Genomic DNA, 15,548 nt, shown 5'->3' on the forward strand with positions numbered 1-15,548 from the left:
AATCCTTGAGCAATTTTTGTGTTTTTCCTTATAGACACCTCATCTTCCTTTTTCTCACACACAGAATTTTTTTTACTACAGACACAATAAGGCAAGGATAAACTGGATTCTACCATGGTTCTTTCATCATCAACAAAATAATCATTTGTATTCTCACTGCAAGTACTTTATTACTCATGACCAATCAGAAAGAACACTGACAATTTTCAAAACCTCAATTAAATTTCAAGACTCGCAATGTGAAGGGGATGGGGGGTGTGTGGAATCCCCTTGATTTGTCCCTAAAAACCATGAGCCAATTTGATAGCAAAGAGACAGAAAGAACCCCCACAGGGTCATTTTATGAAGCATTTTTCCCAATTCTTTTGTGCTGTCAGTCGCTGGATTAGAGAGAGAAATAAGCTTACTGCCCTCTACCAGAAATACATAGCAGATCAAAGCTGAATTAAAAGTTAACTTTTAATGGCAACTTCAAGAAATGTAATTGCGAGGTGTATAGTCTTAGTAGGCATGATTTCTTATCAGATATTCCTCATGATTTGCAACACACATCACATGTAGATTCAAATATATGCATCCATAAACATTGCTTTGTCTTTGAAGGGAGAAGCGTCTAACCCATTTTCTCTCTGGGATTTCCATTGACTGATGTGATACCTTTAGCAGGGGCAAAACTGATCAACCTGAAAGATCCCTGCTGAACTCAGTCAACAGGCTGAACATGACCTTGGCAGCTGTTTCTGCTTTCAAGGTCACTACAAACTTTATAAACTGTTTTCCTTTCCATCCCTCATAGGATTAAACAGCAATATGGTCAAAAATAACTAACTTACATATAAGTCTCAAGAGAAAGTAAAAAAGCAATAAATACATCCAATGGGGAGATACAAGGTGCAGAAAAAGGTTCATTCAGGGTCATATCCAAGGACTATGGCTCCTATTCTGCTGCAGTTTGCTACACTTCTTGCTGAAGGCAGACTGTTACGTTGCACATTTAGAGTCTCTACAACACCACCCGCTACCTTTCTTTGTGGCAGAACCTGCTTCTTATAGGATTAAATGAATCAGATAGGAAGAAGGCATTATGTCTTTAATGTTCTGAACTAGAGATGTTCAGTCTGCAGCCTAGACATTATGAATTAAGACTGTGAGAATGAAAGGATTTATTCCTTCACAAGTTTAGAAACCCCAGCCTGAACATGATGGAAACATGAATAGCTATAAAGAAATGTTGGTTTTCACCAGTCACTCAGGGCACACTAGAGGTTGAGAGCAAAAAGTAGAAACTGTGACTCAAGTATTTGTCCCTACCTAGGGTTAAGCAAATTGGGAATTATTTTGCTATGTAGCAGTGATTGGCAAGGAATCTCTGGGAATAGGTGAAGCAAAATGTGCCATACTTTCACTTTCCCCACAGCCAGTTAGTCTCCTGAACTTGGGGAAAAAGAGTCACAGCTGAGTGACGTGAGTAGGCTGAAATTCAGGACCACCACACAGCAGGGAATCCCTAGTAGTAATTTTGAGAGGTTTCTGCTTAGTTTCACCATGTGTACAGTTCAAGTAGAGTCAAGCTGCTGAGGGAACCTTTTCCAAGGACCTACTTTTACCCTAGGATTTCAAAACAGCATCTGTGTTCATGGAAGTAAGCACGATCATGCTGACTGTTCAGTGTATAACATGATTTAAATATATCCAAGCATTTCTCTACCAACACTTCCCTCATACTTTCAGCTGATAGGATACAGAGCATGTTCCAAGATGCATGGGCATTTGGATATTGTTTGGGTATTTTCTCTTCTCTTCTGGCCCAGTCTCCTTATGGAGAAATAAACAGAAGTGTCAAAAACTTTACAAAAGTCCTGTTCTCTTCAAATTGCCAGATTAGTTTTGAAGGTTCAAATTTTCCTTCTTCCTAACAGGATGGAAATGCTGACTTTATAGTTGCTTTGAACTGCCAGAATGGCCCTAAGCAGTCGCAGAAAGGCTAAGAATCTGGACCAGAGAGTTTGGAATGGCTTCAGAAAATCATCCCAAATTTCCTATGCTATACCAGCTCATGTTGCCAAAGGAATAACATCCGCTGCTTTGGTGCTGTGCAGCGCAGCTGTGTGACTATTCAAAAGTACATTTGAAAACTGCAAAATCAGCAGGCTTCATTTGCATGCAGTTCTGGATTCTCAAATAGGCCTAATTTAGCAAATACCCCACAGGAATAGGAAACACTATGAACATATTGAGATAATTGAGAAAATTCAGGGAAAAAATGCAAGGAGTTACTATGTACACTAATCATTATTTCTCTCACTTACTCCAATTTGTTTCGCCTACTTTTGTTTAACTGTTCCTTTTTTCTTCTTATAGTTTTTCCTCTACTTTATTAACCTATGAAACAACGGCTTATGAGATACAATTAAAAAAGAGCTTGTCAAATTTATTTTAATACAAGAATTATGTACTGCTATTGTATTTTGGTGGCATTTGCAATTACACATTAGGATAAAGCCTATAAGGATTATGTATCTTCCTATTTTAAAATGATTGTCATCTCTTAGAAAGAATTTTTTCCTTCTATAGAGGATACTATATGGCACATTTAGTTGTATAAAAAGGATTTCATGCCTCTGTCTGAAACATTGGGTTAGGTATTTATTTATTCATTTATTCATCAATTCATTCTATTTCAGTAATACTTCAGGAACTCAATCAGGGGAACTATTGTGCTAGGCACTGAACAAATGAAATCCAAAAAGTCCTTGATCCAGAATATTTACAATGAATGATGCAACTGTAGAATTAAATATTCCCTTTCTATTCAGTGTCTAAACAGACAATTAACTTTTTCCCAGCATGGTATTCTTGAGACTTGCTCCAGCTCAGTGAAGTAACAGTAAAGGAAAAGATGAAGTGCAATAATAAGATCAGCTTGCAAATTGATGGAATTCTTTTCACAGTTGCTTCTAAACTTTCCACAGTAACAATGAAAGAAATCTGGTCCCTACATAGTCACCCAGTACTTGATTGTATGCTCTACTCAGGATTTCATGTTAAGCAATATAGTGAGCGTTCAAAAACACCAGTTCTGGCACCTGATACCTGTGAAGAAGACTGTTTGTTAAGTGGTCATGCAATACTATCAGTCACACACACTCAGCAATACCCACTCCTGTGTGGAAAAGAGGGTTGTTCTACATACTTGCATATAAAAATGCTCTTTAGATTCCCTTTGCATCCTATTTATATTCAGAACTGATCTGATTAGCTATGTCTTGTCACTCCTTGGGTGCACCCTATTTCCCCCTTCTGTTAGTTGGCATTGTGTCCCAAATCAACTCTGCATCTTCCCTGAGGGAGAGCCTAAGGGTGCATGTCACAAGGAAGTCCACATAACTAACAACTTCTGGCCTCTATTTACATATCATGCTTGGAGAGGTTGATGTGGAGACAGAAGGAGGCACTATTGTATGTGAAAGAAATTTCCTGAATTTCCTAAGCCCCTAGGAAACTCTGGAATAATTATAGTAGTCCCATTGTTGCAGTAATTTGCATTTAGAACCAGAAAAACACCAAATAATGTTCTCCTAGACTGAATAAAAAATTGACATCCTTATTTTTGCATAGCTATACCAAAACATAGCTCAACGAGCCCAAGTCTTTTGTCTCCATGTTTCCCCTGTCTTTGCATACTATTTTTCTTTAGATAATACTATACTTCATCAGCCCTTCATTTCATGTGTCTCCAAGACCTTGATTAAAAACTACTGTTCTACATTTTAATAGATGATCTAAAGCATGCAAAAAGTGCAACAGGTTAGCAACACGGAGATAATCAGTTAAGGGCTGGAGGGGGAAAAGAGACAGGAAAAAAAATGTGTTTCTCCTTTCTTATTGCCTTTCTTTTAAAGCCTTACTCTCCAATATTTGTATACAATACAGAAAGCAGAAAAAAGCAGATAAAAGACACTTAGGCATAAAATGCAAACAAAGAAAAAATCATTGCTGAGTACATGAGGTATTATTTTTGTTTGTTTATTGGGTTTTGTGTTTTTTTTCCTGGCTGAAAACTGTTGCCTGGGTCCATTTCCAAAGAACTAAACATATAATTATATAACATGTAATTACTCAGCTTTCCAATTATATACAGCAGGGTCAGAAGTTCCCTGCATTTGCATGAAAGGACTAATGAAATGGGTCTCAACACCTGGTCCTTGCTTGAGGAAAATAAATTTACTGAATGAAATCCAAAGGTAAAAAAAAAATAGCATTAGTGTTTTGTATTCTCATTTTTGCCAACAATTTTGTTTTCTTAATAAAAATGAGAACAACGCAGTAGAATTAGACTGGAAGTCTCAGAGGTCCTGAGTCCCTTGATCCTCCTAAGGACAGGTAAGATACTTAAGGCAGCAAAGAATTAGAATTACTTTCCTAATTCTCCCAAGCCATCAACACAGCTGCAGCCTGGCATATCCCATTACGGAAGCCCATTACAAGGGACGTCCAAAACAGGAAAAATAGATGGCCTATTCCCCAAAGACGACTATTTATATTCTAAACAAGTGTATTCACCCTATTAGCATCTACACTTTTTTCACCAAATACTAAGTAAGAGTCCGTCAGGAATTCTGGAACAAAAGCCAGATCTTTTAGATTCCCAGTGGAAATTTTTAGTCCATTGGCATTAATAAATTTCTTTAGTAGTCTCAGTGTCATCATGTTTTCACCGAAGAACTTTCCAAACTTTAGTCAACCAGGTTCCATGAATTTTTATGAGGTTAAAAAAATTAATTTTTTTTCATTGCTTAGAAAACACCGTGACATTTTCCTATGAGCAGCCAGTCATCATTCTGTTCATGTGGAATGCCATCCACAGCTATTTGATTCATTGCCAACCTGTGCCAGAAAAAAATGCATTACCTAAAGGCAAAAAATCCTCTGTCCTTTTGTTGATCAGTAACATGAGGCAGCAAAGTGTTGAAACAGTGAACATTTGCCATATATCACACAAATTCAAAGCCAAGTGTTGGAGACAGGGCAAAAAGCTCCTTCCAGATTTTCTGAAGATTTTAGCCATATTTATGCTGAATTCTTTGCAGTGTAAAGTTAAAGTCTGGCAGCTATAGTGAAATTTGCAATGGGTAGCAAGGTCCTTAAGGTCACTATATGTTCAAGGTAGACAGACAGATGCTCAGAATGAAACTCAGAACACTAAGGAAGGAAACGTCTAAGCCAGCCAAAAAATTTAATAGACATAAGTCTATCTGATATCTACACTTTCTTTGAAATTTGGTTGCCTGCCTGCACCCTTGAGTTGGGTGATTCCATGTGAAGCTAGAGTTTTCAGCAAGATTTAGATGTTTAGGCTTTCTCTTTCATGCTTTACTTTTTTGAAAAAAAATATGAAGGGAGGATTTTTGTAAACTGCCCTGCTACAGTTACATGAATTCTACCGAACGGGTAGTTTATTTGCCTAATTTTTTTTTTCAATCTGGGTCTTTGTCATCACCAGCTCAGAAACAATTATCATAATACAAACAAATCTGGGAAATATAGTTCTTCTCATGGGAGAAAAATTAAATAAAGTAAGCTTCAAATATAGCATGTATAGGCAAATATTAGCTACAGTAAGAGACTACTGAGATGGCTAATGGAACTACACTGATTTGTACCAGGTGAGATCTAGTTCAATACATTCAGTCTAGTGATACCATGAGTCACTGTCCATGAGGGTTATTCCTTTGACCCTTAGCACTTTTGAGGTGTATGAACTCTTATTATTAGCAACATCTGTTCATGAAAGTGTGTCCTAAACTCCTGAGCCCAGTAACTGAGCCCCACAGGTCATTGAGCCATTCAATCTCAGGACCCTTGTTTTATTAAAGATTCTTTCCAATAGGCCTTTGCTGTCTTCATCAGCCTCCCCTACTGTAGGTTTCTTCTTAATTAATTTTCAGAATTATTTCCGTTCCAATCTTCCTTCCCTCTAGTTTTCAAGTCTGTCTTATGCACTTTTAGTAATTATGATATAGTCTTTTTTCCCCATTGCTCCCCATTTCACGTCATTAACACTTAGAACTGTTAAACCACTTTTTCCCCCAAAACGTCTGTTTTCCATGAGAGAAAGAGACCATCTCAAGTTGAACTCATTAATAACATCAATATGTCTTCAGTTTTTCATTCCCATCATATCGTTCACATTACTTAAGCTGATACTATTTGAAGTACGATTCTGGCTGGAAGACGGACAGGTTTCAACCTAGTTCATCTGCACCTGGTTGAATATGTGTTGGGATGTTTTCTCCAATTGTCTAACTGATGAAGGGCAGTAACCGAGGTAGCTCCTCCCCCCAATATGTTGTTTTGAGCCACTTCTTCCTCTCACTTCCTTCCTCTGAATAATAAGCACATATTATTTTTAATGTACTTAATATACTTAGATTAAAAAGAACTTACATGTAGCAATATTCCAGGCTGATACCTGTTTCCTCCTTCTGTGATCATAGTTGTATTAGGATTGTTATACTAGTTTAGATTAACCTAGCTTTTTTTCTACTGCAAAGTTTGATATTCAGACCATATCAAAGTTCACAGGATTTGAAATCAGTATTAGATTTTTCTATTTTCATCCCTTTTAAAGTTAAATAAACCTTTCCTTATACTGAGCTGAATGCTAGAGCTACTTAGAAACTCTTCATCCGATTCACTCCTCCCACAGTACATTCTTCTTGTGCTTTCCCTTAAGCATTTTCCATCTTTAACAAAGGTGTTTATCATGCCACTACTGACTCTAAACTCTAAGCAGGTTGCCTCAGCTTTTAGAAATAAACTCACAAACATTTTCTAATTGCCACATATCTAGCTTTTTATTCAAAGAGTGATCCAAAGCCTTTTCGTAAGACACATCAAGTAATCACTGACACTTTGATAATACCTTAAAAGGTAACAAAAACATGATTAAGGATTGAAAATTATGAATTTTCAGTCCTTTCCATATAATAATGGAATACAATATACAAACTGAAGGAGAATTTGTAAACTGGGTGGGGTTTTCAAAACACATGAGAATTAAAAAATACTCACCACCCAAACCAAAGGAGGAAATATGGAATCATTTAACACTGTTACAGCAACTTCCTCAAGCCAATGTTTTCCTAATAATAGTCATGTAGAGTCTTGACGCTTTCATAGCCTAGAAAAGGAAAAGAAATAACCTTAGATCTATTAAGATTTTGGAAAGTTCTAAGCTGTTCTTGTGTTGGATGTTATTGTAGTCAGAATTGGGCATGTCTGAAAATAACCATGTTTATCTCAGCATTTTGGAAAAATCTGCTAAGCTCACTTCTTCACTGATGCACTCAGAGCTGGTATACACCTAAGTAGGTCTGTCAGAAAGAAAACAGGCTTTCCAAACTCTTCAGGAGGTCTGTGGGACTTTTAAGCCATTTATTAAAAATTTATCTTAAAACACTATTCACACTATTTTTTTTTCTAGCTCATGTCCCCATTAAAAGTTTTGAGGGAAGATATATAAAAGAAAAAGAATTTTTTTTTTTAAAAAATCTTCCTAACTACATTTATATAACAGCACAAAGTTCAATATATTTTATATAGCAGAGACCTGTCAAATTGATAAACAATTATTTTCACTGAAAAGAAAATAAAAAAGAAAGAAAAATCTGCCAAGGAACACATGATGGACCCAATGTCTTCTAATATATTTAAAAATGCTCACATCTCAATCCATGACATATCTTGCAAAGATCTCTACTGCTGTGAAGTGGTTGTATTTATGTAAAGACACAGAAAGACTCTATAGAGACCAGATATTACCTTAATTTTATCATGTTCTGAACTACAGAGAACAAACTGAAGAGAAGTACCCTTAAGTTTATAGGGACTCGGGTTTCTGTGGAATATAGCACTAGAAAAGTCATATAATTTTTCACCAAAAGATCCCATTTCTTCAATGCAAAGAATCAACTTCACAATGCTTCAGTGGGGATGCACTTATTTATCTCTATGACTTCAATGTCAACTTCTGAATCCAGAGGTAGATATATCTCCCTTTTCTTTTTCTCTGTATTTTTTGCATTGAGCTAAACTGAGAATAGTGGCTCAGGTCCCTGTAGATCAAATTAAAAAGAAAATATATCATCTGCACTTTTTTAAAGAACATTCATATCTCTGACGATTTAATGGAGACTCATCCTCCTCGCCCCTCTTCAGAAAACAATGGTGTGATTATCACCTAATAGCTGTCTTCAGTCATAGAGTTATAGAAATAACCTATTAATACCCAGTAGCTTGCTATTTTTTATCATCAGCATAAGGTATCTTAACAGATGACTATAGAATGGCTCTAGGTAGTAGTCTTTAAGTTTCAAAACTAGCTTGTGGAAGGAAACTAACATAAAGCAAAAAGTATGATTACCTTTTACTTCTAGGTAATAGAGAAACATTTAGAAGAGTGGGAAAAAAGAGTGTTCCTTCTCTATTTTACTTGAAAAAAGAAGCTGTTTTACGACCAACTATTACATTTTAAGGATGAGGCAGAGAGGAGGGAGGAAAATCAATTTCCATTTGGAAGATATTTAAATAGCTTCCTCATGGTCTGTCCAAAGCTGCCATTTCAAAACATATCTGAAGTGACTTATAATTTCATTTTCTTGCCATCTAATATTCATCTACTTCCAAACTCAGTATGAAACGGATTATAATTCTAACAGGACTCCATCATCCAAAGACACTGGCTAGCATTTAGAAATTCCTAGTCAGTGAGGGTATCTGGTCTCGTATTATCCAGATGCTTCAACCAGAGATTCGATTCTAGTCACTGTTTTCAAAAAGATTCCAGTATAACTTTAGCCTTTTAGCACTGGCTGTTTAAATCATACCATAATCCAGGTTGGTTAGGAGCTATGTTTAAGAACTCTGTTCAGATGCTGCTCTCCTGCAAGCACAGGTCAAAGTTTCTACTTGGCATCAAACATTCCCAGCAAGTGTTGTTTAAGAAAGAGAGAAATGGAATATTCACAGTCCCTCTCCTCCTTGTAAAATAATTCTGTAGTTGTTACACATTTAGTGGGAACATCTGGATCCATGGATAAAAGAGCACAGCTGTCTTATATGATTTATGATTCCATTTTCCTGTCTTTACCCGGGGCCAATTTCAGTCTTTTTTCACTCTCACCCCCCACCTTTAACTCATATAACTTTGTCATTTTTAAAGTATTTTAAGATGGTTCTCACTTTCTGGCTGTTCCGGTAAATCCACCTTGAATTCCTTATGCTTGTTACTGCAGTATCTGTTCAACTAACAAATATATTAGTCTTTGAACAGATTCCAAGCAGAGCTACTTTTTAATAAAAATAACAAAAGAATGATGCTTGAAATTGAATACAAATTTCACTTTTTAATTTTATGATTTTGAACTTTACTGTATTTCATGTTTCTCTTAATTCAGCTGAGTAATGTCAAAAAGAAAAATCAACGCTGTTTTTATCCTGTCAAAAGCTATGTCTCCTAATGATTCATAATATTTAGGTAAATAATATGAAAAGTTACTTCTGTTACCATTTTTCCTTTTTTTTCTTTATAAAAACATAAACTAACTGCATTCAGATTGGAAATTATTTACCATGCGTCATTCAACACGTTACTAGCAGATGTGGGAAAAATAATTCAGAGTGCAATTTTCTGACATTTTTTGTCTGAGCTCAGGTACATTAAAATTTGTACTATTTTAATACTATTTTAATTCTGCCTGTGCAATTTTAACAATACAACATCCCTGTTGTGGTAAAACACAGGCTGGAATACAGGTTCTTTGTATGAGAACATTACAAAGCACTTTAAAATCAATAGAATGCTGTTTACATTAGAAGTTATATCAGTGTAACTATATAGTACCTGTATATCATACTGGGACAAAAAAAGATGTCTGATCTTAAGATCAGACATTGATAATAGGGTAAAGATGGCTTAAATAGCTCCAAGTCTTTGAGCCCTGGGCTGAAATCTAGGCTGTTCTTGAAAAGTATTATAACAACCTCCTCTGAGCTATTCAGCATCAAGAGACCTGCACAGAATCACTCCCTGTGAGGACAGTAGTGCTTTTAAATTCACCAAGACATTTCCATTATTTGCAACATGCATAAGGAGAAATGTGTCATGCCCAAAATTAATTTGTGCTCACGTTATTTTGTAGGAATAGAATAACTGATTTAAGTAAATTAGACCATTCTTGATCTATAACTGGGGAAAAACTGAATCCAGAAGTGTTTGTTGCAAAATCTGGAAAAGCTTGGTTAACTTTTAAAAGCATGTAGTTATGAATATATCTATAGGCATTTCTTGTTTTTTACTCTGAGTATTTATTTGTAAATCATTATGCCAGTACATCAATATACCACAGATCCTATGGGTTCATGATTTAAAAAAAAAAAAATCCAACCAAACAGAAATTGCAAACAATTCTAAAAATACACCAGTAAATGTTATTTTGATGATACAAAATCTTGTGTTAGTTTTTTTGAAAAACTGGTTCAAATTTAATTAATTTCATTTAATATTGACCTATTAACATTTAAGTGACCAAATCTCAATCATGCCAGGAAAAATTCCATACTCAGGTTAATTTAAGCTAAAACCCTTGATTTAAAACTTTGAAAAGTTCAGGCCTGGGAAATAGGAAAGCTGGATCTAAACTTCTCATCTTGTAGGACTGGCCAAACCTTTGTATAAAAAAAAGAAGTAAGTTTCAAGAATTTTCTTCATTCTTCCTCCACACTTTTTTGAGTGAAAATTCAAGATGTTTTTGAATTATTATATATATTTTTAATAGAACAAACAACTCTAGTATTTTTATCAAATGACTGAAAAAAAATCTTGTGGCCAAAGTGGAGATAGATAAAGGAAGGCAGTAATATGAAGGTAGATTAGATCTTATTTCACTTAAGAAATGAGAGATTCCTAAGAAAGGTCCCTGTCTATCCAACATCTTTGGGGATACAAACATGCCATGATTTCCTTGGGTAGTTTGTACAAGACAGTGGTAAGCTTGATTGTAAACCATGGTTCAGTTTTTTCTGCATCTGTAAGATAGTTTTAAATGAAGTTCATGTCACTACAGAACTAATTGCTCTGATCCAGAAAAGTCCAGAAACAGTATACACTTATATCTCTATGCACACAGTTGTCTATTATAAAACTGACTATCACTAAAAAGTCCCCTTTTTGGTAAAAATCTGAATCCTGAATCTGACGAACTGTGCTTGAATGTAATTTTAACAAAATTACTGGATGTAAATTGAAGTCAACTGTTTCTAGTAAGTCAATAATGCTAAACTACTTTGTACAAACTGCAAATATGACCTATGCTTGTAGTACTTAATTTTTGTCTTCTTAAAGGGATATATGCTACATTAGAACATCTTCAAATTACAGCTCTATGGTTCAAAACATAGTGAACAGGCTTCCAAGCAATTAGGGGTAAGAAAAGAACTACCACTAATGAAACTTGATATGCTTTTAAAAGGTGATATTTGCCTTCACTGACCTTCTGCACAAATCAGCGGGAATAGCACTTTAAGGAACTGATTGCAGCTCAGAACATTACCCAGAGGAAATGGTACAAATACTCCAAAGCAGTTACTGGAAAAGCCTAAATAGCATGTCACTCCTTTCAAATCATATAAAAAATTTAGCCTATAATGTTGTAGCAGTATTTTTTTAGGCCATCACCTTTTCAAATTATTTCACATTCCCCCTCCCCCTTTTAAAAATGTAGAAAGGACTTACTTAATCTCTTTTTAAAGGGTGCTTCACACATTTTTCCAGTCAGATACTTTACTGATGTAAAGAACAACAGCTACAGCATTAGAGATTTTGTTAAAAGAAATTACCTACGTATATGGAGTTTCTTTAACAAGAATGATCATTACATATATAAAATGTGACGGATCTACACTAGCTGAATTTCAAAAAATATTTAGTATAGTGTCACATATGACATTATAAATACAACCGAAAATGATCTGCAAGGTAGGTAAGATTGAGCTTTACCTGAGATGGCACTAGTGACACAGAATTCTAGACAATCTCTTCACAGTTAAATGGTATCTTCAAGTCCAACCTTAGTCCTGCTTAGTTCACTAGTAGAGATATTGCATAAGAGTTCATGAGAAACTGGTTGCCTCATTTGAATAGCTTAGTTTGAATAGATTAGTCAACAACCAGTAGATGCTGTGAATTTCTTGATTTAAATTAACACAGTAAACTGCATTAAAATCCATTTTGTCTGAATAGTTCCAATTTATCAGACAATGGCTCCAGATGGTTCCATATAACTACTATAGCGTCCATAATTTTTTACTGCTTCCTCAATCTTTCTTTAATTTTATCAGCTGTTATTTTAACTTTAACTCCCAGGTCATTGATAAAAAAACTGAACAGTGTCAACCCTACTATTACTGCTTCTATTTACTGCCCTGTTAAAACAGCCCCACTCAGTTCTGATTCTTCTATGACATCTATGTTTTAAGATCCCCCAGGTGGACAGCACAAATTCTATGGAATATGTGCTTTATCCTTGCAAATAAAGCAGTTCACATGATATGATGTCAAATGTATGTCTAAGCATGTCTAAGTATATTTTTTCCACCAAATTATGAAACAAATTCATACTTTTGTAATAGAATGATTCATGCTTACTTAGCAAGACGTATTTAAATATTGTACATTGACTAATGTTAATTATTTTTCTCATTTCCTAATTATTTATTTATAGAAACCTGTGTGAGCTTGACGTCTAATCTGCCTATAGTTGCTTAGGTCATCTTGACTGCCCATTTGGAAAATTATGATAACAAGTATTTGTTTAGATTTCTAGAATGTTCTTAGTATTTTAAAACACATTGATAATTATCATCAACAGACTAGACATTTCGTCAGCTATCTGTTCACAAGCTCAACAGTCTACTCAGCTGCTAATGGACTGTAGAGTAGTTCATCACTCTTATATAAGCATGTAATTTTTATTCTTTCAAAATAAAGATGAGAGAGATTTATTAAAAGCTAGCATTTTCATTTTTACTAAGAATGTTTTATTATTTCCATCTCTTACTGGCCGACACACTTACTAGTTTTTTTCACATAATACATTTTAAAATGTCCTTTTTCTTAAGCCTTGAGCAATGTATTTTATCCTAATAGCCTTGTTTACTTTTAGGAATTTTATTTGTATCATCTTAGTATGTGAAGTACTATTGATTATCTATTTTATCCATTTATAAACTGTTGCTTTTTTAATAGTTGTTTTTGTTTTGCCTTTGAAATTTCATGCAAATTTAGTCACAACTGTCCAACTCCATGATGAAGAGCCTACTAAGCAAAAAGATATCAGAAGATCATTTTATGTTGTACAAAGTGCAGAACAAAAAACTCTCTCTACAAGGAAACTTGTAAATGTTGTGTTTATGACAAAATAAAACCTTCTAATCTTGCAAAATCCAAAACCTAAGGACATCATCAAACATTGAAGAAGAGGTAAAAATACTCATATATTTTGTCAATGTTATGTCTTTAATAACCATGAAATTTGCAAAAATCAGGACTATTTTTTATTAGTGCTACTATAGGAAAATGACTTTCTTAGTAGAGGTGAAATCTTGTTTCTAATAAGTCAGTAATCAAACTTGTAGAATTCCACCCAAACCATCAGTTTAATTTCTCATGGGAATTTTCTACTTCATAAGAACTGGAAAAAATAAGCTTTCTTATTTTTATGGTAGATGAGAGAAACTGTATTTGTCTGCTTTCATGTCCAAGGAAGAAAGCTTATTTTTGCCTTTTTTGTTGTCTCAACAATAAAGCGGATCAACACTTCCTTTTTCTTTCCAAAACAGTAGGTAGTCAGTTCAGGACAACATGGTTGATTTTTAATGCACTGCTTACATCCTTTGTCTGACTGCTATGATCTTCCATCTATCCACCTAAAAACTTGTAGCCTCTTGAAATGTTGAAGCTAATTTAATGATCTTAAAAAACAGCAAACAGTTAACTGTATTTGTTTTCCAACAAAGTCATTGGGTTGGCTTTATTCACAAAGACCTAAAAGTGTACCTTGCAATGAGAACCTGCAAAGAGCTCTTCCAGAGTTCAAATGGGAAAGTTCATTCTCAACAGTCTACATAATTTTTCACTTCTTTGATGAGATTACCAAAAACTACTTAGCAAACATTTTCATCTGTGTAACAGAAAAAGATTACAAAAGATTACTAGATCTTAGTTATTTGTAACTAGTCTTCACCAGAAATGAAGAATCCAATCTGGAGATTAAGATATAATACCACCTCACTTTCCCATTGTGCATCCTTTTTCCTTACTTCATGCATTGTCAAGTGGAATTTTGTCTTTGCCTGTTGGCTTTAAATGGGAGGCTTGGAGTCAGCATGATAATTCAAAAACTTTATTCACAAATCAAAGATCCTCTTGTGAAAAACAGTAATTCTGCTTAACAAAGATTCTGCACTTTAACACTGGGGAAAAAAAAAAAAATTGTCCCAAGAAACTTGTCAATTTACCAGCTTGTGTTTTGAGTATATGCAGCCTGAGAGTACAGTATAATTAATTGCTAGAACAGACCACAAGGGTTTAGGTTCCTGTACTGGTTAACATTATCGAGGGCCTGCTTTTTCTTATAATGTCAATCTATTTCTTTTTTTTCTTGAATTGATTGGCAGAAAGACCCAACTGTTATAAACAGTGTTGAATTTGATGCCTTTACCATTGCTTAAGGGGAAGAAGTCAAGAGACAGATGGAAAAATCAAGTGGTGTAATGGTGTTTCTGTCATAATTAAGTTTTATGCAGACAAGACTATCCATCATAAGCAACAGCCTGTTTAGACATTTAGTAAATAGCCAAATATGCTTTCTAAAGTATGATTTTAAAAGAATTTTTTTTGCTTACAACACTTGTGGAAAATAGATTTGATTTTATGCTCAGTTTAGCAGGAAGAAGAGAACACATTTTTCTTCCCCACAAAAGCAAATAAGTTGTAGACTACCTAGAAGGAGATACATTAGAGAGAGGGGCATCTATGGGAATCAATATGGGAATGAAAGAATTTCCTCTGTTTGTAAAGGTACAGAGGAACAATGTGCAAACTAGTTCAGATAAGTCTAAAATCTGCTTCACTCTTTATACTACAAGTCCTTCACTATTCACTACTCAAAAAGCTTCACCAAAAGGTAAATCAACATTTTATGAGGTTACAATACACTTACTAAATAATTAATTTAAGTATTTTTAATGCTTTCTTCTTCACAACTTCTCTACTTAGCTGTGATGGGAACAGAAAGTAATAAAATGCAAGCAGAAATATTACAAATATTGTGGAAGCTCTGTCAGAGGGGGCAGTAATCCCAGTAACAAGTACAGATCAGCAAGATACTTGCCATATTCTAAAAAGCTCTGTTTATACACAAGAGTTGTAGTGTTATGACTATATCAAAAGACTTATGTAGTGCAATCCCTTAAGTGTGGCTATGATT

At 34.7% G+C, this 15,548-nt stretch overlaps 1 long non-coding RNA gene across 1 annotated transcript in view; it reads right to left on the reverse strand.

Annotated features, from left to right (window-relative positions):
* The window catches only part of LOC142083261 (uncharacterized), an 84,326-nt gene that overhangs the window by 24,069 nt on the left and 44,709 nt on the right, over window positions 1-15,548 (reverse strand). Inside the window, exon 3 of the long non-coding RNA XR_012674006.1 lies at window positions 7,075-7,183. This is a non-coding gene — a long non-coding RNA (uncharacterized LOC142083261). The remainder of the gene's footprint in view (window positions 1-7,074; window positions 7,184-15,548) is intronic.

The sequence above is a fragment of the Calonectris borealis genome, chromosome 5, assembly GCF_964195595.1.
Source record: "Calonectris borealis chromosome 5, bCalBor7.hap1.2, whole genome shotgun sequence".
Taxonomy (NCBI): Eukaryota; Metazoa; Chordata; class Aves; order Procellariiformes; family Procellariidae; genus Calonectris; species Calonectris borealis.